This window comes from Stegostoma tigrinum, chromosome 1 (genome assembly GCF_030684315.1).
Source record: "Stegostoma tigrinum isolate sSteTig4 chromosome 1, sSteTig4.hap1, whole genome shotgun sequence".
Classification (NCBI taxonomy): domain Eukaryota; kingdom Metazoa; phylum Chordata; class Chondrichthyes; order Orectolobiformes; family Stegostomatidae; genus Stegostoma; species Stegostoma tigrinum.
In genome coordinates this window covers 106,822,390-106,847,059 of record NC_081354.1, presented here as the reverse complement: position 1 = coordinate 106,847,059, position 24,670 = coordinate 106,822,390, and the positions used below count along the sequence as shown (strand labels likewise).

General features: G+C 48.2%; 1 long non-coding RNA gene and 2 other non-coding genes across 3 annotated transcripts; all 3 read right to left on the bottom strand.

Annotated features, from left to right (window-relative positions):
* Window positions 1–4,829: 4,829 nt before the first annotated feature.
* LOC125459354 (uncharacterized) lies at window positions 4,830–11,479 on the bottom strand. The gene is made up of 4 exons (XR_007249000.2): window positions 11,326–11,479; window positions 8,307–8,373; window positions 6,651–6,711; window positions 4,830–5,219 (listed from the first exon to the last, which is right to left on the bottom strand). It is a non-coding gene; the product is annotated as an uncharacterized LOC125459354 (long non-coding RNA).
* Window positions 8,121–8,239, bottom strand: LOC125460196 (small nucleolar RNA SNORA26). Its single transcript, XR_007249219.1, has one exon. It is a non-coding gene; the product is annotated as a small nucleolar RNA SNORA26 (small nucleolar RNA).
* LOC125460194 (small nucleolar RNA SNORA26) lies at window positions 8,517–8,635 on the bottom strand. The gene has a single exon (XR_007249214.1). It is a non-coding gene; the product is annotated as a small nucleolar RNA SNORA26 (small nucleolar RNA).
* Window positions 11,480–24,670: the final 13,191 nt, after the last annotated feature.

The window sequence follows — 24,670 nt, the reverse complement described above, 5'->3', positions numbered from 1 at the left end:
ATATGGGGTATATAGCATGAATGAACTCATGCTGTATGTGTCTGTAAACAAACATCAATAATTTTACACTTGTATTTTTATGGTGTTGTAAAAAAATTAAGGTATGGAAAATAGTAATATTTTGCAATCAAAATAATCACATCTAACCTTTCAGAAAAATGATAGAAATGCCACTTAAGTCTGTTCCCTTCTGCATGAAGTCCAAGCAACTACTTACTGCCCCCTTAGCAAGGGCAAACGGTCAGTCCTCAATAAAGGGCTCACCTTTGTTCCCTTCCACCCACACATGAACGAATACTGGTCATGTTTGGACATGAGCAATTTTCCTGTTGCCTCCACCTCTGCTTACTTCTTCAACTGTGAGCCTAACCCTCCCTCTACTGACCCTTTCTCCCACCTCCAACACACCCCCTCCTCCTGGACACCACCCCAAAGCCTCCTACCATCCCTCGACCTCTTCGTCTCAAACTGTCGCAATTACATCAATCGCCACAACCCCTCCCCCGCAGAACGTGCAGCCCTCCGCTCCAATCCCAACCTCACCATAAAACTGGCAGAGAAGGGAGGCACAGTGGCAGTATGGCAAACTGACCTCTACATTGCCAAGGCCAGATGCTAGCTCTCCGACACCACCTCCTACCTCCCCCTTGATCATGACCCCACTACCCAACCACCAAACCATCCACAAACTCATCACTTCAGATGATCTCCCACCCACAACCTCCAACCACATCATTCCCCAACCCTGCACTGCCCACTTCTATTTCCTTCCCAAAATCCACAAACCTGACTGCCCTGGTCAACTCATTGTCTCTGCCTGCCCCTGCCCCCTGCTCCACTTATCTCAACTTCATCTTCTCCCCCTTGGTCCAGGAACTCCCTACCTATGTCCATAACACCACCCACACCTTTCACCTCCTCCAGAACTTCCAATTCCCTGGTCCCCAACACCTCATCTTTACCATGGATGTCCAGTCCCTATACACCTGCATTCCCCACACAGATGGCCTAAAGGTCCTCCACTTCTTCCTGTTCCGCAGGCCCCACCAATCCCCTGCCACTGACACCCTCATCCACTTAGCCAAACTCATCCTCACCCTCAACAACTTCTCTTTCAATTCCTCCCACTTCCTACTGACAAAAGGGGGTGGCCATGGGTACCTGCATGGGCCCAAGCTATGCCTGCTTCTTTGTAGGTTGAGGAACAATCCCTCTTCCATACCTACACTGGCCCTAAACCCCACCTCTTCCTCTGTTACATTGATGACTGTATTGGCACTGCCCCATGTACCCCCAAGGAGCTTGAACAGCTCATCTACTTCACCAACACCTTCTAACCCAACCTTAAGTTCACCAGGATCATCTCTAATACCTCCCTCTCTCCTTCCTGGACCTGTCTCCATCTCAGGCAGCCACCTAGAAACTGAAATAACTTCAAGCTCACTGACTCCACAGCTACACCGAATACACCTCCTCCCACCTTCCTGCAAAGAAAAAAAATGCCATCCCCTATTCCCAATGGCTTCACCTCCGCCACATCAGTTCCCAGGATGAGGCATTCCACTCCCCTACATCTCAGATGCTGGATGATTTTCAAGGACCACAACATCCCTCCCCCCAGTGGTCAAGAGCACTCTGGACCCTGTCTCCTGCATTTCCCACAACTCATCCCTCACACTCTCTCCCTGCAATAACCACCAAAACAGAATCCCCCTCATCCTCACGTACCACCCACCAACTTCCAGATCCAACACATCATCCTCTGACACTTCTACCATCCGCAATCTGACCCCACCACCAAAGACATTTTTCTCTCCCTACCCTTACCTGCTTTCCGGAGGGACCTCTGTGTCTCCCTTATCCATCCTACACTCCCCTCTAGCCCCATCACACCCAGCACTTTTCCCTGCAACCGCAGGAAGAGCTACACCTCCCTCCATACCTCTGCCTCAGGCCCCCAAGACTTTCCACGTCAAGCAGATGTCCACCTGTACATCTGCTAATGTGGTATACTGCATCAGCTGTTACTGTTGTGGCCTCCTCTACATCAGGGAAACCAAGCAGAGGCTTGGGGACCACTTTGCAGAACACCTATTCTCTGTTCACACTAAACAATTGCACCTCCCAGTTGCAAACTATTTCAACGCCCCCGCCCATTTCACAGACGACATGTCCATCCTGCAGTGCCACAACGATGTTACCCGAAGATTGCAGGAACAGCAATTCATATTCTGCTTGGGAACCCTGCAGCCCAATGGTATCAACGTGGACTTCACAAGCTTCAAAATCTCTCCTCACACCACCACATCCCAAAACCAGCCCAGCTCATCCCTGCCTCCTAACCTGTCCTTCCTCCCATTTCCTGCCCCCCACCTCAAGCCACACCCCCATTTCCTACTTAGTAACCTCATCCCACCCCCTTGACCTGTCCATTCTCCCTGGCTGGAAAATCCCCTCCCTGACTCACCTTTACTGGCTTCATCCCTGACTCTTTGACCTGTCTGTCTCCTCTCCACCTATCTTCTCTCCCTATTTCAGATTCTGCTTCCCCTCCCCCATTTCTGAAACATCAGCCTTCCTGCTCCTCTGATGCTGCTCGGCCTGCTGCGTTCATCCAGCTCTTCACCTTGTTATCTCCCGTAGATTGACAGTATCATCCAAAATCATGAGTTCCTCCCTGTTTGCTGACATCACATGTCAAATCATTTTTCTGACTTAGGAGGCTCAATTCAGAGAAGGGATCACCAGACTTGCTGACCTTTTCCACCAACTTCTATTTTTGTTCCCGATTTACAGCTTCTGCAGTTCTTCTGTTTTTGATTGATGAGTAGGACTGGTGAATATTTCGATTATTTGAAGTAAGGCCTTTAGTTTGTTTTTGGTGATTTCTTATTTCTTTTAAAAATAAACGGTGTAAATATTAGATCAGTATCAGACTTTTTTAAGGTTAAGGAACCTCAACCCTTGCAATTACCCAAGAGGTTCTTGTAAGCAGTGCAGAGATGACGAATGCATGGAGGAGCAACAAACTGACTACAGCAACATGAGACTTCAAGCAGAGAAAGAAAATAGGAATACAATTACGGGGTTAGATTGTCAGCATCCTAATACCAGAGTTTAAGCAGCTCCTCAGGGTGGAGAACTTGTAGAGGGAGGGGTAGATTTCATCATCAGTACCAGTCAAACTAGATTTTGCCAAAAACCTTTAAATATTTAGGAGCTAACAGAAAACCAGAACCGCCAGTATAATAATCTCAGTATAATTACCAGAGCTAATGGTACAGACTAAGGAGTCAAGGAATTAAAACTAGCTCAAAACTTGATGTGGGAGGAATGAGTTTCAGTTCATGGGATACTATTAGCAGCATTGCTGTAGTTGGGAGCTATTCTATTTAGGATTAGCTTCACTTGACCTATGCTGGGACCAGCACCCTGGCAAATTACATGACATGGACTGAAAGAGAAAGTCCTAAACTGAGCAGAGCCCTCCTCCTCCTCTAGTAGGTGGTTTCACTGTCCACCAAATCGCAACCACATAGGACAGGAATGCAGAATTTAATTTGCTTAATTCCAGTGATTTTCTGTTTATGCTGTTTAGCACTAGTCCTGTTTTACAGCTTCTCCAGGTTGACACCACTTTCAGAAAAATACTTGATGCTACATCTGGAACATATCATGCACTCTTCATGGAACCAGGGTCAACCACCTGACTTGACAGTAACAGAGGAAGATGAATACCTCTAAGTGTTCAAGGATAATGGATATCAAAAGAACTGGGTCAGATGATGTGTATAAGAACAGCATCAGAAAGATTCTACACAACCTAACACAATCATTGCAATATCCTACATCAGGAACATGTTGGAACTCACCACAAGACTCCTATGACTGTTGGACATTAGAGTGGCACACAAGCCCACATCAACCCTACAACAACCACACACCTGAACTCAAGACACCACCTGCCATGGACAAGACCAATGTCATGTAGAAAATCCCCTGCAGAGACTGAGAAACACTAAATTGGACAAACAGTGAGAAAACTAAAGAGTAGATGAACACTAACTGGCTACAAAAACACATGACCAATACTCACTCATCTCAATCCACATGGACAAGCACAAAAATTCCTCAAAGAATGACACTCCATGGAGCATGCTATTAATAAACACATTGAACTTGAACCTACTACGTACATTCCGCTACGAAGGAAAACCAGAAGTGAGGCAATCCATCTCAACAGACCCGAGTTTTAAAACCAGGCAGGAAAACACACTGACGCTTCAAAGGATGCACTGAGGATGTTATCAGGCACAGTAAGGAAACATCTGCAAAACAACAAACCAGCTCAGTGAGCCAATAACTTCAACACCCACAGAGCTGTAGATCTACTCCAAAGCCTTAGAGCAGGGAATATTCCATGAGATTAAAATTTTAATCAGAGGATAATTCTTCCACCAATGATACAGCACATCATTGATGCCCCGTTTTGAGTTGCTAGATATGTTCAAAGTCTAGCCATTTACCTCAAATGATAGTAGGCACACAGAATGATGAACATTAGTGAGGACATTGTAGGACCTAGAGAAACATTTGCCATTGTTATTTTTGATGCCTCAGACACCATCAGATGGTCTGCTGGTTTTATTTATAGTGTAACTACATGACTGGTAAGAGTTGCTAGATGAATGTGACAAAAGTCTGTTGCATTGAAGTAAAATTCCCCAAGATTGATGCAACTAACCAGGGAGTAAACATTTATTACATTAAATCTTAAAATCAATTCCAAGATCTTTCTTTTAGCAAGTAAACTTTAGGAAAAAAGTGACTTCGGCACTATCATATATTTATTAGTGCATATCATCAATTAGTAATTACAATACCTAAAACACATGAAGATAACTACAAACACAATCGTAGATAAATCACAGTAGTGTTCAAGAATACAAAAAAGTCACAAGTGTCCCTGCTTTGGCACCACAGGATCTGGATTCAAGTCCTACCTGCTCCAGAGATATCATAATCAGTTTGAACAAGTGAATTGAGAATATTTACAAAATCTCAAATCTTGCATTACTCCTGTTTCAACAAGATAATTTTATTCTCAAGTTAAAAATTTGTTGCATTCTACTTCACAAAAATCTAAACTTGTGGCTTTCCTCCCCTTCATGATCACGATCCACAACTATTCCAATGACATATACAGGGTGTTGACATGCCTGTTGTAGAAAAAAAAGGGAAGAACTTCTAATTAAGTACTTCAACAAAATGATCACTTTAATGTACCCCAAAACAAAACCACAATTGAATTTTTAAAAACTGCCAGTACCATTCAAAGCAAAATTCACAGGCAACATTACAAAAGCAAAGTATTCCAGGCTACAGGCTAAGTCCTGGGAAATGGAAATTAGTGTCAATGGGTTGACAGACTCAATGGGCTGAAGGGCCTCTTCTACACTATCACTTAGCTTTATAAAATACACTGGAGTTGCTTAGTTCCAATTACAGTATTTTTCAAATTCAGCTGTGTCAAAGGGACATTTCCAAATTAAGTAAAAGGCAGTAATAATTTTAGGGTGACAATATCTTGCTTCAAGTAATTTTGAGATAAATATTAATTGGGATCTGACAAGGAGGTATACACAGGCATATCTCCACTTTGCTAGATTATGATTTTAGGAAAGTGTAAATAAATGAAAACGAACAAAAAGCACCAGTTAGTATTGGCATTACACCTTTAATATAGTCAAACATTTAGTGTCTGTTGCAGGGCTATGAAATAACACCTGACAATCAATGCAAAATATTTGGCATATTAACAAAAGCTTCAAAATGTTTATTTTATTTACAGTACCTCAAAAGGAACAGAAAGAAGAACAAAAGATGGAAAGATCGTTTGGGAGGAAATTCCACACCTTGCCACCTTGAGCAATGGAAATGTAGCTGCTAGCACTGCAGCAACAATTAGATTCTATCTTTTTGATCAACCCTGAGGGCTGCCAGGCTGAACAAGAAATAAGACAATGGAAATCAGTGATTTTACTGGTGGCCTGAATGCATCAGCCTGATGGTCTCAGAACAAGAAAGCAGTCTGGTTTAGTCACAAGAAAAAGGAATGTTGTTGGTAACAAAGCAAGAGTTTGCAGTTGTTATCAAATACATGGCCCTGCTTTATCCAATTTGTGGAGGAACTTGCTGCTCATCCGGTAGAGAATGCTAGTCAAGCAATATTACAGACAGAGGACAGACTAAGATGGTGAGTTAAGATACAGCTAAACGTCAATGAATAATTGATATGGAGGGTGAATTTTCAGATGCTGTCTAGGGGCAGTATGCTGATGTGAAACAGGAAGTGGCCAAGAATAAAATCCTTGTGAAATATTGGAGGTGATGTTATATTCCAATCTGCCTACACAATGTGTAGATGACAAGACGTTTGGAGAAATGAGCTGTTCCTTATTTCAACGGCAATGCAAATACGAGTAACAAGTTTATTCCTTCCAACAGGATCCAAAACACCAAATCTCTTTGGTTTGGGTTGTAGACAGAATAGGATTTCACCCTTAAGAAACTATCGTCATTTAAGAATCTGTCTTAGACAAAGGTGGAAGGGATAGGATATGACATTTCAATGTAATTGAGCATCTGACCTCTGCACATATCCTTTAATGTTGCTCCATGTTTAAGCACTTATTTCATGGTTCAGCTTTTCTATTTAAGAAAAATGAGAAAAGAGAATTAGTACTTACAGCATAACTCAATGTATATATTACAAAGAGTAGAGAGATTTAACACCACCTAATGAAGTCAACCATGAACTACAGTGAAAAATGCACAGGATGGCAACTGCTCAGAAAGTTTGATGTTGGTCATCCAAAGATTTGTTTGTTTAGGTAAGCGTCAAACTTGGGCATGAAATTATCCATTTTTCTTTGCATAATAGATAGCTATTCCTTCTGACAGGATCCCAAGCAGTAACAACTACTTTGCTTTGGTTTTGAGACAAAATATCATTTTTATCCTCCCTTCAACCACTCCCCTGCCATTTAAGACACTATTTGCCCAATGCAAAGCAGGTGAAAGTGCTCAAGGTTTTTCCTCACACTTGCACCTTAATTTCTCCAAGAATGAACTAGAAACAAGGAAATAAATAGCAATTTGTTTGATTAAGTACTTAGATAAACGTTGTTTCAAATCTTGATCACAACAGTGGCAATTTTATACTTGTTAGAGTATTAGAATATTAGAGAATAGAGAGTACTAGTGTATTAGAGAATATTAGAAATTTGGAAATGTATTATGCTCATATGTATTAATTCAAATGGTTCCCCCAACAAGATCCAAAAATTGGACACAAGATTTTGCTTTAGATGATACAAATCACCCATTTAAGATGCTGAACACTGGACAGAAAGAGTTAACAACACTATTGTCAGGCACAACAGGCAGTCAGGCAAACAAAATGGAATTCAATACATACACTGGCACTCCTGTCATAAATCATGTCCAATTCCATCTTGATGGAAAGGACAAACATGAGACAAGCATTAGCCTATTTGCATATGGAAATAAAAGGCCTAATGTGATTTTAGTGTGCGTTGGAGGCAACCATGCCAGGGCTGTCAGGTGCCATTTCTAAAATTGAATTATTAATGCCTCATTGCAGTCTTTAACCAACACATCACAGAAGATGTATACAATTCTTCAAATGTATACACTGCCCATGCCCCAAAATTCAGTTGTTTCACATACTATTTAACATCTATTTTCAACTATTTCTCTACAAGAATTTAAAACATGTAACCTTACCATACAGCGCAAATGTTGGTAAAATTCTATTGGATTTGTTTGATTGAGGCCTGCATGCAGCACATCAGCTTACATTAGCATTCATACATCCGCACCATGCAATCCTCCATTCAGAAATTCACACAATTGGGCAATGGGTTCTAAAACATAACTGCCTCAAGACCATATTCAAAAAGGCTGCACTCAATGGAAGCCAAGTATTTTGTAAAGTATAATGTAGGTTACCTGCAATCTCATTTTGACACAATGGACTCTACACTTTGACCTTGAATTGCCATTCTTAGAGATAATTACAGTTGATACCAGGACATAGCTGTTCCTCATGACAGGATCCAAAGCATCGACAATCATTTTGCTTTGGGTTTGAGAGAGAAAATATTCTCCCCTTCTGTGTTGGCCACCTAGGACGCTGCCTGTCTTAGATGGGCAATGATGGAGGGGGAGCCAATACACAACATTCAAACTTTTGGTGCAAGTGCCCCCCTCCTCAATCTTACCTGATGGTAATTCTTAGATGCACATTTCTTCTATCCAATGTCATTTATTGCTTGGTTTTCCATTTCCCTGCAAATGGTGTAAAAAGTTACAGGTAAAAATGCAAACCATCAAATTTTGATCTTCATAAATCAATCCAACAAAATTAACCTGCAATTTTTTATCTGAATCATGTTGAATTTAAAAACTAGCTTGCAATAATGTATTACAAAATATGTTCCACTCGACAGGATCCAAAGCATTCATAAGCACTTTGCTTTGGGTTTGAGAATGAAAATGATCTACCCTTCTGTGTTGGCCACTTAAGACACTGTTGGTTTTAAATGGGCAAAGCTGTAAAGGGGTCACATGGACATTTATGACACTGCACCTTTCAGATGCATATATAAGCAGGCAGTCAATCCACTTGAAATCATAATTTTCTCTAATAACAGTAACACATGAAATTTGACCAATACATTAATTGGCTACTTAAAAAATATTTGTTTACTACAAACCACCCATGGGGCCACATCCTATTTGCTCCAGATGAAAGTTACAAGATATCAAATTTGTACCTTCCAGTGTTTCACATTAGGTAACTTAGGTCATGCAATATGTCACTGAGGCAGTTAAACTTGAATGAAACTTTGGAGCCTGCAACAATCCAACGGTAAGAGGACCTCCACATCAAGAATTTGCAACTGGATAGAGATTGCACTGACTCAAAATTGTGTAACCATAACTTTTATCATAGTCTGGGTCAGACAATGGCATGCTTCTTTCGTGCTGTGGCAAAAAATAGACAGCCATGTAGTAACACAGGTCAACTTGGTACACAATCTACACAAAAAATTTGTAGTGTCGTCCTTTTCTGAACTTAGTGCACTTCCCTGAATAGTGATGCAAAAATTTGCAAGATATGGAGTGCTGGTATTGGTTGGGGTGGTCCAAACTCCAAGATATCACAAGACACCAAGTAATTGTTCAACAGGTTTATTTGAAAGTAAAAGCTTTCGGAGCGATGCTCCTTGATCAAAATTAACAAACAGAAACACACCAAACAGTCACATGGATTCAAAAAAATGAAATCTGCTGCACTCTGCACAGCTGCTACTGGATCTGCTGAGTTTCTCAAGCAATTTGTTTGTAATAAAAACAAAAGGGATTTAAAATCTTCTTTTAAGGACAGCTCAGACTAAGCAGCACTAATGTTTCAGTTCAGCTTGTGCATTGAAATTGATTACAGCAATAAGACATTTGTCTTATCAAGACAGAATAAGTAGTTTAGGCCTATACTCTCAGGGATTAAGATAATGGGATCTAACTGAGGTACATAAAACAAAAAGGGATTGACAAAGTAGACTTAGATACGTCATGTGGGCCAATCTAGAATAAGGGGCTATTGTTTTAGGAATGAAAGGGTTACAGATTTAGGCCTCCTTTGGCATAGTGCATGCAATCCTGGTCACCCTGCTATAGGAAGGATGTTGAGAATTCAAAACAGTTCAGAAAAGATTAGGGCTATTTTCCCTGGAGAGGAAACAGAGGTGACTTTAAGAGGGTTATAAAATGACGACAGGCATGGATAGAAACAAGATAGAGGGCATAGGTTAAAGGGGAGAGGGGAATATTCCAAAAGGGACCCAAGAGGCAATTTTTTGATGCACAGGGTGGTGCATGTATGGAACAAGCTGCCAGAGGCAGTGGTGGAGGCAGGTAGAGTTACATTTCTGGAAGGGTTTAAAGAGATAGGGGCCAAATGCCTCAAATTGGGACTAAATTTATTTAGGACACCTGGGCAGATATGGACAAGTTGGACTAAAGGGTCTCTTTCTGTGCTGCACCTCTCTATGACTGAAAAGTAACTTCTCAAAGGGTAGAGAATTGGCAGAATTCACCACTCAAGGATCAAGTGGCTGTTAATCTAGAAACCCAGCTACTGGTTGAGGAACCTAGTTTGAATCTTGCCATGGCAGATGGTGAAATTTGAATTCAATAAAAGTATGAAGTAAGAGTCAAATGATGACCACAAGTCCATTATTAATTGGTGAACCAGATGGGTTTAATCCATCAATAGCCTTTAAGGAAGAAAAGGGCCAATCTTATTTGGTCTGAATGCCACAGGCCCAGAGCAATGTGGCTGACTCTTAACTGCACTCAGTGATGAACAATAAATGCTGACCAAGCCAGCAACACCCTCATCGCCAGAATGATGAAATAAAAGTGGATGCTGGATATTGAAGAAATTCAGAGAGGTGAGATAAGATAAGACAGATTTTTAATTAATAGGTTTAAGCGTGACAGGGAGCTGGCATGAAAGTGAAAGCAAAAGTAAATTTCAATTGGCTCCCACATACACCCAAAAATGGATATTTCCAGTTCTTTCCCAAGATGTTTTAGTCAGCAATATTTCTTGCCTCACAGCCTTTAATATTCAGTCAGTGGTATTAACAAAGGTAAGAGTTGAGCCAGGGATGTGCCCTATAGCAGGGACCAGGCCAGCACCCTAGGCAAGCATAAAGTTTGAGGTGCGATTGAATTCATGTCCCTTGGTGAAACACCAAGCGTTTAACCCAGCTACACCCTAAAACAGCCACCCCTCCATCAAAGTCAAATCAGCTTCACAACAAAGTGATTTTTGAACTGATTAATGGCGAGTTTTTTTTAGGGCAATATCTGTTAAATTATCATGGCTGTTGTTGAATATTACTCAGTGCCATGTGAGCCATTTCCGCTCAGGCTGGTCTGTTCACAAACGCCATTTCTTGGGAGTCCGCTCTAACGTCCGGGTCCTTTAAAAGGAAACATTTAAAAACACCCGATACATTCAGTCCATGCAATTGCACCTTCCTGATCGATTAGACCCTCTCACTTTCCTCTATGGTCCACATTCTTTCCAGGGATTCTGGTAACGGAGGAAAAAAATAGAACAGGCGCCGAATAAAGCATCAACTACACCCGCACCGCCACCAAGTCACGGCGCTTCTTCCATGGGATCGGGCGGTGCATTCACCACCGTCATTCCCCTTACTCACTCACTTGCCCGGAGAGAGGCCAAGCCGCCTCACTGGCCGCGGTTTCCCGGGTCTTACTGCGGGCCGGCCGCCACACCACGCGGTTACGGCGCACGGAGCCGATTCCCATTTACGCGCGCTCACACGGCAACAGCGACAGAGCAAAAGGGCGGAGGGTCCGGGCGTGTATCATTTTATGCAGTCACCGGGACACGCCTTCCTCACACACGCGCGCCAGTCAGCACAGCGCCTACCGCCAATGCCCCGCCCCCCCAGCTGGAGACCGCCTCCCCGCTCGGCTCGCCTCGGACCATGGGACCCACAGCTCCGCCTCCGTTACAGCTTCAAAGCGAGCAGGGACACACAGGGGCGAGATCTCACGCCTCCAGTTCCTCCTTTAAGCAATTAGGCGAGGCTTCCGCGCCCCGCCTCGTTTCATAGCACAATGTCAGAAATTGCTGGAGAAATGCAGCGGCTGTGAAGCTGCAGTGGTCTCTTAGTCTCCGTTTGCAGTTCACCCGTGTGCTGAGGGGGCGCAACCTGCATCTCCCTGCTTCTGCACTCAAGGCAGAGCACTGCCTCGTTTCTCGGTACTCTTCAGTCAAGATCACGGAGCAGCACCTCCGTTTTCAGTCCTTCAAATCCTCGTTGGTCGTGATCTCTCAGATTGCATGTCTCTGACAATGCGGGCATGAATACAGTCACCGAAATAACAAAGTGTGAGGCTGGATGAACACAGCAGGCCAAGCAGCATCTCAGGAGCACAAAAGCTGACGTTTCGGGCCTAGACCCTTCATCAGAGAGGGGGATGGGGAGAGGGTTCTGGAATAAATAGGGAGAGGGGGGAGGCGGACCGAAGATGGATAAAGGTGGAGAGGAGAGTAGGGGAGCTAGGGAGGGGATAGGTCAGTCTGGGGAGGACGGACAGGTCAAGGGGGCAGGATGAGGTTAGTAGGTAGAAAAAGGAGGTACGACTTGAGGTAGGCGGAGGGGATAGGTGAGAGGAAGAACAGGTTAGGGAGGGGGGGTACGAGCTGGGCTGGTTTTGAGATGGAGTGGGGGGAGGAGAGATTTTGAAGCTTGCGAAATCCACATTGATACCATCGGGCTGCTGGGTTCCCAAGTGGAATATGAGTTGGTGTTCCTGCAACTTTCGGACAGCATCGTTGTGGCATTGCAGGATGGGCATGTCGTCTGCGAAATGGGAGGGGGATTTGAAATGGTCCGCGACTGGGAGGTGCAGTTGTTTATTGCGAACCGAGCAGAAGTGTTCTGCAGAGCGGTCCCTAAGCCCCCAATGGTTTCCCCAATGTCAAGGAAGCCATAACGGGTTCAGCGGATACAGTACACCACATTGGCAGATGTGCAGGTGAACATCTGCTTGATGTGGAAAGTCATCTTGGGGCCTGGGATGCGGGTGAGGGAGGAGGTGTGGGGGCAAGAGTAGCATTTCCTGCGGTTGCAGGGGAAGGTGCCGGGTGTGGTGGGGTTGGAGGGGAGTGTGGAGCGGACAAGGGAGTCCTGGAGAGGGTGGTCTCTCTGGAAGGCAGACTAGGGTGGGGATGGAAAAAAAATGTCTTTGGTGGTGGGGTCAGATTGTAGATGGCAGAAGTGTCGGAGGATGATGCGTTGTATGCGGAGGTTGGTGGGGTGGTATGTTAGGACTAGGGGGATTCTCTTTTGGCTGTTATTGTGGGAGTGGGGTGTGAGGGATGTGTTGCGGGAAATGCGGGAGACGCGGTCAAGGGCATTCTCATCCACCGCTGGGGTGGAAGTTGCGGTCCTTGAATGACGAGGACATCTGGGATGTGCGGGAGTGGAATGCCTCATCCTGGGAGCAGATGTGGCAGAGGTGAAAGAATTGGGAATCGGGGATGGAATGTTTGCAGGAAGGTTGGTGGGAGGAGGTGTATTCTAGGTAGCTGTGGGAGTCAGTGGGCTTGAAATGGACATTGGTTTCTAGGTGGTTGCCTGAGATAGAGACAGAGACGTCCAGGAAGGGGAGGGATGTGTTGGATATGGTCCAGGTGAATTTGACACTGGGGTGGAAGGTGTTGGTGAAGTGGATGAACTGTTCGAGCTCCTGTTGGGAGCACGAGGTGGCACCAATACAGTCATCAATGTAACGGAGGAAGAGGTGGGGTTTGGGGCCTGTGTAGGTGCAGGAGAGGGATTGTTCCACATAACCTACAAAGAGGCAGGCATAGCTTGGGCCCATGGTACCCATGGCCACCCGCTTTGTCTGTCAGAAGTTGGAGGAGTCGAAACAGAGGTTGTTGAGGGTGAGGACGAGTTTGGCCAGGCGGATGAGGGTGTCGGTGGAGGCGGACTGGTCGGGCCTGCAGGACCAGAAGAAGCAGTGGGCTGTGAGGGCATCTGCATGAGGAATACAGGTGTATGGGGACTGGACGTCCATGGTGAAAAAGAGGTGTTGGGGACCGGGGAATTGGAAGTTCTGGAGGAGGTGGAGGGCGTGGGTGGTGTCGGACGTAGGTGGGGAGTTCCTGGACCGAGGGGGAGAAAATGGAGTCCAGATAGGTAGAGATGAGTTCGGTGGGGCTGGAGCAGGTGGCCTATGCCTGGAATCGCTCCCGTGTCCCATATGTTGTTGGGTGGGGTTGGAGAGGGCGGCAGTGGCGAGCTGTAGTGCTAACCATTGGGCCACCTACCACCCTTGGAGCTTAACCTCTCTTGACTTTGGTGGTTAGATTTTGATGCACTGCCTCCTGTTTTAATTCACCGTTACCAGTGAGATCAAGCTCAAGGAGATAGTGACTCAAAGGCTGATTTGGGCCTGGGTGAGCTAACCAAACCGTGCTGTTCCACACTTTCTCGTTTTGCCTCCTTTGACATGTATACAAGGCCTTGGGGTCAATGTGACGGGGCCGGTGGGGGGGATTGTCGATTTCTAAGTGGTTAGCTCTGTTGCCTTACAAACGCCAGGCTCCAGAATCCGATTCCCACCATGGTGGCAGTGATGATCATTGAGGAAAGAGATGGACAGAAAAGGGATGTGTTGCTTAGTGATCTTGAATAATGAGAAGTAACAAACCAAACAAAAAGCTGCAGATGCTGAAAGAAAGGAGCAGCCAACGCTTCTTCAGGACTGGATGTGGGGTACGGGGAGCTGCAGATAAAGAGGGTGCGGGGCGGAATAGTGGTGTTAGCTGGACACCGGTAGCAGGTACAACCTGGTTGGTTGACAGGAGGGATGAATCTGGTTAGCATCTGGAAGGGGAGCTAGGGAATCAAGGGTTACAGAGAGAAAGCGAGAGAATGGGGTTGAGGAATTTATCAGCTGTGATTGAAATTTGAAGCAGACTCAATGGGCCGACTGGCCAGATTTCTGCTCCTATTGTTTATGATCTTACAGCTGTGAAGTTTATTTTAAATTGGGGAACACAGCGTTAAGCCCTCTGGGCTGTAAGGTGCCCATGCTGAAGATAGGTTGTTCTTCAAATTGGCATTGTGAGTCACTGCGACTTGTTGGAGGGGGGAGTTGAAATGGGTAGTGCCCAGGAGGTTAGGTTGGCTGTTATGGGCCAGGCGAAGATGAAACTGTCACCGAGTCTACATTTGGTTTCACTGATACAGAGAAGATCGCATGAGGAGCTCCCGATGGTGGAAGAGATGCAGGTGAAAGACTGTTTAGGGCCCTGAATGGAGGTGAGGGAGGTAGTGTGTGGGCAGGTGTTGCATTTTTTATGGTTACAGGAGAAGGTACCAGGCAGGTTGGAGTGGTTGGTGGAGAGCATAGCACCAACTAAGGAGAAGTGAAGAGAATGGTTCCTTGTGGAAGGCAAGAGAGGGGTGGGAGTGGAAGATTGTCTGGGTGGTGGGATCTATTTGGAGTTGGCGGAAGTGTTTGAGGATGACACATTGGATGCTGAGGCTGACGGGGTGGAAAAGGGCGTCTCTATCTTTATTATGTTTGGAGGCCGGGGTGGTTAAGACGTATTGAGTGGGAAATGGAGGTGCGGTGAGGGGCTGTCTGGATGACGGGGGCGGGGGGGGGGAGTGTGGCTGTGCTCAATCTGGAATCAAAGAAGTGAAAAAGGTAGCAGATCTCTATGTCCTAGCAAGCACATTAGAAAGATGTGCAGGTTCGGTGGATTAGCCAGGGGAAGTACAGGGTCATGGGGTAGGGAAGGGTAGGCTGGTTTGGATGGGATGCCCTTGGGAGGTTTGGTCTACATTTGATAGGACGAATGCCTTACTTCTGCAGTGTCGGGATTCTCTGCACTCCGCCACACTTGTCCGTTTTAGTTTCCTCATTGGTCATAATCTCATGAACCCCGCCTCCATGGAACAGTGGACCCAGGCGTTGTGAGGCAGCAGCACTAACCAGTCAACAAAATGTGAGGCTGGATGAACACAGCAGGCCAAGCAGCATCTCAGGAGCACAAAAGCTGACGTTTCGGGCCTAGACCCTTCATCAGATGAAGCTCTGATGAAGGGTCTAGGCCCGAAACGTCAGCTTTTGTGCTCCTGAGATGCTGCTTGGCCTGCTGTGTTCATCCAGCCTCACATTTTGTTGTCTTGGATTCTCCAGCATCTGCAGTTCCCATTATCACAGCACTAACCAGTCAGTCATCGGGCCACCCCCTAATCCACAAAAGCTCCAATTCCTTGCTCACACTGTCAAAGGAGGTGAAACGCCAAAGACTCGTACGGCATGGTTAGTGCTGCCTCTTAGCGTCAGGGACCCGAGTCCCATACCGCCTTGGTGGGCCTGTTCTCATTGTAAAAGGAGACAGAGATCTGTGGCGAGTGGCCAGTTGGCATCATGGCTGAGATCTGGTGGCGGGGCCCTGCATATTCAGTAATTGAGGAGATGAAAAAAGGTGGTGGGCATCCCTGTACATGGACATGCAAGCACAGTTAAAAGGCGTGCAGTTTCAGGGGAATAGCTATGGGAAGTGCAGGGTGAGAGGTTTAGGGCCCGATACTGTACGAAGACAATTAGATGGGCCGATGGCCCGCTTCAGCAGTGGGGGGATTCTTTGCTGCCTGCCACTTTTTCAGTTTCAGGCCGTCGATTTCATGTTATCTTCGTTAGTGCTTTAATTCCTCGTTGGTCCTATCTCAGGTTTCAGGTACTTTGGACGATGCAGTCAAATGCCTGGAACTGATCCCAGGGTCCCTGGAGTTATAAAGCTGCAGTGCTAGCCACTCTGCTAACGGGCCACCCCCCAACAACCCTGGGGCTTCGCCTCTAATGATGGTGTGGGCAATGTCTTAGTGCTCCATCTCCTGTTTCAGTCCCACACTTCCTCAGTGTGCGGTATCACGGATCATCGCCTCCTTTTACAATGAGACAGTCACCCAAAGGCGGTATGGGACTCGGGTGCTTGACTTTGTGAGGCGGCATTGGGGGTGGGGTGGTCGGTGTCACAGGGCGGCTCGAGATTTTGGTGTTTCGCCTCCTTTGACAATGTGGGCCAGGCATTGGACTCATGTGGATGTGGGCAGCCCACCGGCTCACTAGGTAGCGCTGCCGTGTGACAGCACCAGGGTCTGGGGTTCAATTCCAGTCGTGGAGGTGGGCTTCGTGTGATTTCCTCCAATGGGAGTGGGAAACTGCGAAAGGATGCAGAAACGAAAAAGGTGACAGATTCATTCTTATGATGTGCAGGTTGAGTGAATTAGCCATAGGATGTGTGGGTTGACAGCTTTGGGGGTAGGGTGGGCAGTTCTTCCGACAGTCGGACGATAACTGAAAGTCGAAGAGTCTGGGGCTCAAAACAAGTGGGGATGGAGGACAGAAAACGGACAAATGTTGCAGGATGGAGAGAGCCCCTCGACTGTTGTCAGCCCACTGAGTACTGACCAACCCAATGACGTACTCTACCTCGATAACAAAGTGTGGAGCTGGATGAACACACCAGGCCAAGCAGTATCTCGGGAACACAAAAGCTGACATTTCGGGCCTAGACCCTTCATCAGAGAGGGGGATGGGGAGAGGGAACTGGAATAAATAGGGAGAGAGGGGGAGGCGGACCGAAGATGGAGAGTAAACAAGACAGGTAGAGAGGAGAGTATAGGTAGGGAGGGGATAGGTCAGTTCAGGGAAGACGGACAGGTCAAGGAGGTGGGATAAGGTTAGTAGGTAGGAAATGGAGGTGCGGCTTGAGGTGGGAGGAAGGGATGGGTGAGAGGAAGAACAGGTTAGGGAAGCAGAGACAGGCTGGGCTGGTTTTGGGATGCAGTGGATGGAGGGGAAGAGCTGGGCTGGTTGTGTGGTGCAGTGGGGAAAGGGGAGATTTTGAAGCTTGTGAAGTCCATATTGATACCATTGGGCTGCAGGGTTCCCAAGCAGAATATGAGTTGCGGTTCTTGCAACCTTTGGCTGGCATCGTTGTGGCACTGCAGGAGGCCCATGATGGACATGTCGTCTGAGGAATGGGAGGGGGAGTTAAAATGGTTCGCGACTGGGAGGTGCAGTTGTTTCTTGCGAACCGAGCGGAGGTGTTCTGCAAAGCGGTCCCCAAGCCTTCGCTTGGTTTCCCCAATGTAGAGGAAGCCACACTGGGTACAATGGATACAATATACCACATTGGCAGATGAGCAGGTGAACATCTGCTTGATATGGAAGGTCATCTTGGGGCCTGGGATAGGGGTGAGGAAGGAGGTGTGGGGACAAGTGTAGCACTTCCTGCGGTTGCAGGGAAAGGTGCCGGGTGTGGTGGGGATGGAGGAGAGTGTGGAGCAGACAAGGGAGTCCTGGAGAGAGTGGTCTCTCCGGAAGGCAGACATGGGTGGGTATGGAAAAATGGCTTGGGTGGTGGGGTCGGATTGTAGATGGCGGAAGTGTCGGAGGATGATGCGTTGTATCCGGAGGTTGATGGGGTGGTATGTGAGAACGAGGGGGATCCTCTGGGGGCAGTTGTGGCAGGGTCGGGGTGTGAGGGATGTGTTGCGGGAGATGCCGTCAAGGGTGTTCTCGACCACTGCAGGGGGAAAGTTGCAGTCGTGGAAGAACGTGGACATCTGGGATGTGCGGGAGTGAAATGCCTCATCCTGGGAGCAGATGCGGCGGAGGTGGAGGAATTGGGAATAGGGGATGGAATTTTTGCAGGAGGTTGGGTGGGAGGAGGTGTATTCTAGGTAGCTGTGGGAGTCAGTGGGCTTGAAATGGACATCAGTTTCTAGCTGGTTACCTGAGATGGAGCCTCTACCTCGAAGCCAGGAATCGAACCCTGGAGCATAGCGGTGTCAGAGTGCTAGCCAGTGGGCCAACTCCTTGCCCACATCCTCCTCAGAGGTGAGGCCCCAAAGGGTGGTGTGTGGTTGGCACAGCAGCCTCACAACGCCAGGAACTATGTGTACCTCCAGGCCCACAAAATCACGAATTGAAGGACTGAAAACAGGCGGTGCTCCTGACAAGGTGGAAGCTCAGAAATGTGCACACTGCCCAAGGTAACAAGCTGTAGAGCTGGATGAACACAGCAGGCCAAGCAGCATCAGAGGAGCAGGAAGGCTGACGTTTTGGGCCTAGATCCTTCATCAGAAATGGGGGAGGGCGAAGAGGGTTCTGAAATAAATAGGGAGAGAGGGGGAGATGGATCAAAGATGGATAGAGGAGAAGATAGGTGGAGAGGAGACAGACAAGTTAAAGAGGCGGGGATGGAGCCGTTAAAGGTGTGGGGAGGTAGGGAGGGGAAAGGTCAGTCCAGGGAGGACAGGTCAAAGAAGCAGGATGAGGTTAGGAGGTAGGAAATCGGGGTGCGGCTTGAGATGGAAGGAGGGGATAGGTGAGAGGAAGAACAGGTTAGGGAGGCGGGGATGAGTTGGGCTAGTTTTGGGATGCGGTGGGGGGAGGGGAGATTTTGAAGCTTGTGAAATCCACATTGATACCATTGGGCTGCAGGGTTCCCAAGCGGAATATGAGTTGCTGTTCCTGCAACCGTCGGGTGGCATCACTGCGGCACTGCAGAAGGCCCAGGATGGACATGTCATCTGAGGAATGGGAGGGGGAGTTAAAATGGTTCACGATTGGGAGGTGCAGTTGCATATTGCGAACCAAGCGTAGGTGTTATGCAAAGCAGTCCCCAAGCCTCTGCTTAGTTTCCCTGATGTAGAGGCAGCCACACTGGGTACAGTGGATACAGTATACTACATTGGCAGATGTGCAGGTGGACAGCTGCTTGATGTGGAAAGTCTTCTTGGGGCCTGGGATGGGGGTGAGGGAGGAGGTGTGGGGGCAGGTGTAGCACTTCCTGCGGTTGCAGGGGGAAGTGCCGAGTCTGGTGGGGCTGTGGAGGGGAGTGTGGAGCGGACAAGGGAATCACAGAGAGAGTGGTGATTCAAAATCTCACCTCCCCCTATTGCATCCCAAAACCAGCCCAGCTCCTCCCTGCCTCCCTAACCGGTTCTTCCTCTCACCTATCCCCTCCTCCCACCTCAAGCTGCACCTCCATTTCCTACCTACTAACCTCATCCCGTCCCCTTGATCTCTCTGTCCTCCCTGGACTGACCTATCTCCTCCCTAACTCCCCACCTACACTCACCTCTACAGGCTCCATCCCCGCCCCCTTTAACTTGTCTGTCTCCTCTCCACCTATCTTCTCCTCTATCCATCTTTGATCTGCCTCACCCTCTCTCCCTATTTAATTCAGAACCCCCTTCCCCTCCCCCATTTCTGATTAAGGGTCTAGGCCCGAAACGTCAGCTTTCCAGCTCCTAAGATGCTGCTTGGCCTGCTGCGTTCATCCAGCTCTACACCTTGTAATCTTAGATTCTCCAGCATCTGCAGTTCCCATTAACTCTGAATGCATTGGAGCTTTTGTGGAGAAGGGGGTAGCCCATGGCCCACTGGTCAGAGCCGCTGTCTCACAGTGCCCGGGTCCAGCGTTTGAGACTGACGTGGAGGCGGGTTTCATCAGGGCACAACCAATGAGGAATAGAAAGGCAGAAAACAGATGAACATTTCCCGAGAAGGGTCCAGACCCGAAACGTCAGCTTTCCTGCTCCTCTGATGTTGCTTGGCCTCCTGTGTTCATCCAGCTCTACACCTTGTTATATCAGATTCCCCAGCATCTGCAGTTGCCAATTTCTCAGAAAACGACCTATGAGGAGCAGGAATCAGAAGTCGAGAAAGTGAAATCGATTGCGGTTCTCCATGCCCATGGAAGCAGAGTCCGAAGTTGCGCGATTTTGCTTTGTTTTAGGCATGGGTTGTTCCGGGTCATGGGACAGGTTACGGTAGGATTGGCTGCCCTTCGGTGTATTGTTAAATACTTGATCGGCCAAATACTGTGCTTCTGCAGTTTGGTGACTCTGGGGCTCTGCACAATGTGGAATCGAGGACTTAACACAGAAATGTGGAAGGATCCCGATACTGCAGAAACCGAGTGTACGGTACATCAGGTACAGACCGAACGTGTCGAGAGCATCCCCCACATCTCCCAGAGCAGCCCACCCTGTGCCACACCCACCGAACACCGAGGAATTGAGGAACTGAAACAGGAGGCGGTACGCCAAGACCTGACCATTGTCATCAGAGGCGAAGCCCCAAGTGTGTTGGGTGGCCCATTGATCAACACTGCACCCGGAATCGATTCCCAATGTAGGTGTGCATCACCATTTCCGCAAAGTCAAAGAGACCTGAGATCATGACCAACGAAGGAATGGAAAGACTGAAAACTGAGATGGTGCTCCATGATCCCGACCATAGTGGAGCGGGAGGATGAGTAACGAGGCGGCGCTCCGCACAACGTGGAATGGAAGACGTGGCCGGTGGGTCCGTTAGCACTACACTCTCATACAGCCAGGGTCCAGGGCCTGATTTCTGGCATGGAGGCGTGGTACATCAGATTATGACCAATGAGGAATTGAGGGGCTGAAAACGGATGTGTTGCTCCGTGATCTTGAATAAGGAGGATGTGGGAAACAAAGGGGCCGGGGTTTTACTCGGTCGGGAATCAATGAAGTGCGAAGCGGATCTCCATGTCCCTGAACGTCAGTGGATTAGCCACGGGAAGTGCAGGGTGGGATGCTTGTCGGACGATACTTGATGGGTTGCTCAGTGGGAGGCTGTATCGACCACGTATTTAGGTCATTGTGCAGAGCCCTGCCTCGTTTCTGAGATTCTCAGTACACTTTGGTCCAGGTTACTGAGCATCGCATTGTTGGTCGTGATGTCAGGTTTCAGGTCCCTTTGACAAAGCTACTTATGCCCAGAGCCGACCCTGGGTCCCGGGCGTTGTGGGCCCTAAGTGCTAACCACTATGCTGAGGGCCCAGCCTTGGGACTTCGCCTCCGACGCCAGTGTGGGCAAAGCTTCGGCCCGCTGGCTCACTGGACTTGGCAAGGGCCTTGGGAATACGCCTTCTGTTTTAGTCCCTCACTTCCTCAGTATGCGATATCACCGATCTCCACCTCCTTTTACAATGAGAACAGGCTCACGGTGAGAATCACCCAAAGGCGGAATGGGACTCGGGAGCCTGACTCCGTGAGGCGCAGTGTGAGGGTCACCGTGCAGTTCGTGATTTTGGCGTTTCACCTCCCTTTAACAATGTGGCCAGGGGATTGGATTCGTGCAGATATGGGGCGGTCCGATGGCTCACTGGTTAGCGCTGCTCTCTCATAGCACCAGGGTTCGATTCCTGGCATGGAGATGGGATTCATGTGATTTCCTCCAATGACGAGTGGGAAAATCCCGAAAGGAGGTAGAGACCGACTCGATCGGTAAACAAGGAAGTGAAAAAAAGTGGCGGATCTCTATGTCCCAGCCAGAACAGTCCAATGATGAGAATAACAAGGTGTGGAGCTGGATGAACACAGCAGGCCAAGCAGCATCAGAGAAGCAGGAAAGCTGACGTTTCGGGCCTAGACCCTTCTTCCGACGGACAAATGTCGCAGGGTGCAGAAAGTCCCTCGCCTATGGAAGTAGCACAGTCAGCCCATCAAGTACTGACCGACTCTCCGAAGGCCATCCCACCTGTCACCCTGCACCTGCCCTGGCTAATCCAACGAAACTGTATGAGATTTAGCCTCACCCTGATTGTGCAGGGGCCCGCCTCCATGCCAGGAAAATGAATCCTGGAGCGCCCCTCTGCCCTGCACCTTTATCAGAGGCGAAGCACAGGACCTCGGATAGAGATGTGTATCCCCATATCCGCAACGTCAGACAACTGCAACCTGAAATTACCACCAAGGGGAATTGAAGGACTGAAAACAGGCGGCGGTCAGCACATAGTGGGATCGAAGACTTGAAACTGGGAAATGTGTAGGGTACTCAGCGGATCTGTCGCTCACTTCTTCACGTAGGGGTCATAGCCCCTAAAACCCGCCTCCATTCCAGTGTGGAGCAAGGAACCTTCTTTGGAGTTTCCCTCGCTCCTCGTTAAAGGAAATCACATGAATTCCACCTGTATGCCGGGAGTCGAATCCTGGGCCCTGGTGCTGTGAGACAAGCAGCACTAACCAGTGAGCCACCAGGCCGCCTCTCCCCTAGCCCCATGAGTGCAATCCCTTGCACACAGCGTCAGAGGGAGGCGAAACACCAAAATCCCAAGCCGCATGGTGACCTCTGGCAAGCAGTGCTGCCTCTCACAGCATCAGGCACCCGAGTCCCATTTCGCCTTCGGGTGTCTGTGCATGCCCAGGGAGACAAGGTGGAACAGCACCACCTAAACTGAAAAAAAAGTGGCGGGGAGCAGAGAATCGTCACATTGTCGAAGCAAGGTATTCGGCCCATCTAATAGCATTCGAAGAGTTTCCCACCCTACTCTGCCCTCTCCCCTGTCCCTCTGCACTTCCCATGGATAATCCACTGAAACTGCATGTCCACGTACAGGGATACCCACCGCCTTTTTTTTTTCATTTCCTCGATCGCTGAATGTGCAGGGCCCCGCCACCTTATCTCCGTCATGGTGCCATCTGGCCACCCGCCACCCACCGCGGATCTCATAGAACATAGAACAGTACAGCACAGAACAGGCCCTTCAGCCCACGATGTTGTGCCGACCATTGATCCTCATGTATGCACCCTCAAATTTCTGTGACCATGTACATGTCCAGCAGTCTCTTAAATGACCCCAATGACCTTGCTTCCACAACTGCTGCTGGCAACGCATTCCATGCTCTCACAACTCTCTGCGTAAAGAACCTGCCTCTGACATCCCCTCTATACTTTCCACCAACCAGCTTAAAACTATGACCCCTCGTGCTAGCCATTTCTGCCCTGGGAAATAGTCTCTGGCTATCAACTCTATCTATGCCTCTCATTATCTTGTATACCTCAATTAGGTCCCCTCTCCTCCTCCTTTTCTCCAATGAAAAGAGACCGAGCTCAGTCAACCTCTCTTCATAAGATAAGCCCTCCAGTCCAGGCAGCATCCTGGTAAACCTCCTCTGAACCCTCTCCAAAGCATCCACATCTTTCCTATAATAGGGCGCCCAGAACTGGACGCAGTATTCCAAGTAATCTCCGCCTCCTTTTACAACGAGAACAGGCTGGCCCACGGAGACAGTCACCCAGAGGCGGCATGGGACTCGGGTCCCTGACGCTGGGGGGGCAGCACCGCTAAACCAAAGCGGCACCGTGCGGTTCGAGATGTTGGGGTTTCGCCTCCTCTGAAAGTGTGGTCAAAGCTTTTATAGATAAGGAGCGGGCCGGTGGCTCGGTGCTGTCTCTCGACGCCAGGCTCCAGGGCTCGATTCCTGACATGCCGGCGGGTTTCATTAAATTACGATCAATGAGGAATGGAAGAGCAGAAAACGGATGTGAGGTTCTACGATCTCGACCAATGTGGAGCGGGAAACTCCGAAAGGAGGCGGTGTTCCGCTCAATCAGGAATAGAGGAAGTGAAAATGATGGCCGATATCCATGGGTCGCGCAGGGTCAGAGTGACAGGTTAGGGCAGGGTGGGCTGCTCTTCGGATTACCGTTCGATATTTGATGGGCTGAATACTGAGAAATGTGGAGGGATGCAGAGAATCCCCACACTTCAGAAGACAGGTATTCGGCCCATAAGTATCTACCGACCCTCTGCATACTCCCCCAAAGAACAACTTGCGCCTGTCACTCTGCAGGGCCCATGGGTGATACAACAAAACTGCACGTCTTCGGACGGTGCTTGTGAATCCATGGACGTGGATATCCACCATCTGCATGTCGTGGATTCCCGATTGGGCAAGGAGGCTCTAGGCCCGAAACGTCAGCTTTTGTGCTCCTGAGATGCTGCTGGGCCTGCTGTGTTCATCCAGCTCCACACTTTGTTATCTTGGATTCTACAGCATCTGCAGTTCCCATTATCACTCACTTCCTTTTCCTCATCTTCCCAATTGGCACCAACACCACCACCACGCTAGAAATCTAAACCTGGACCCAGGCGTTGTGACACAGCAGCGCTAAACCCCCCCGA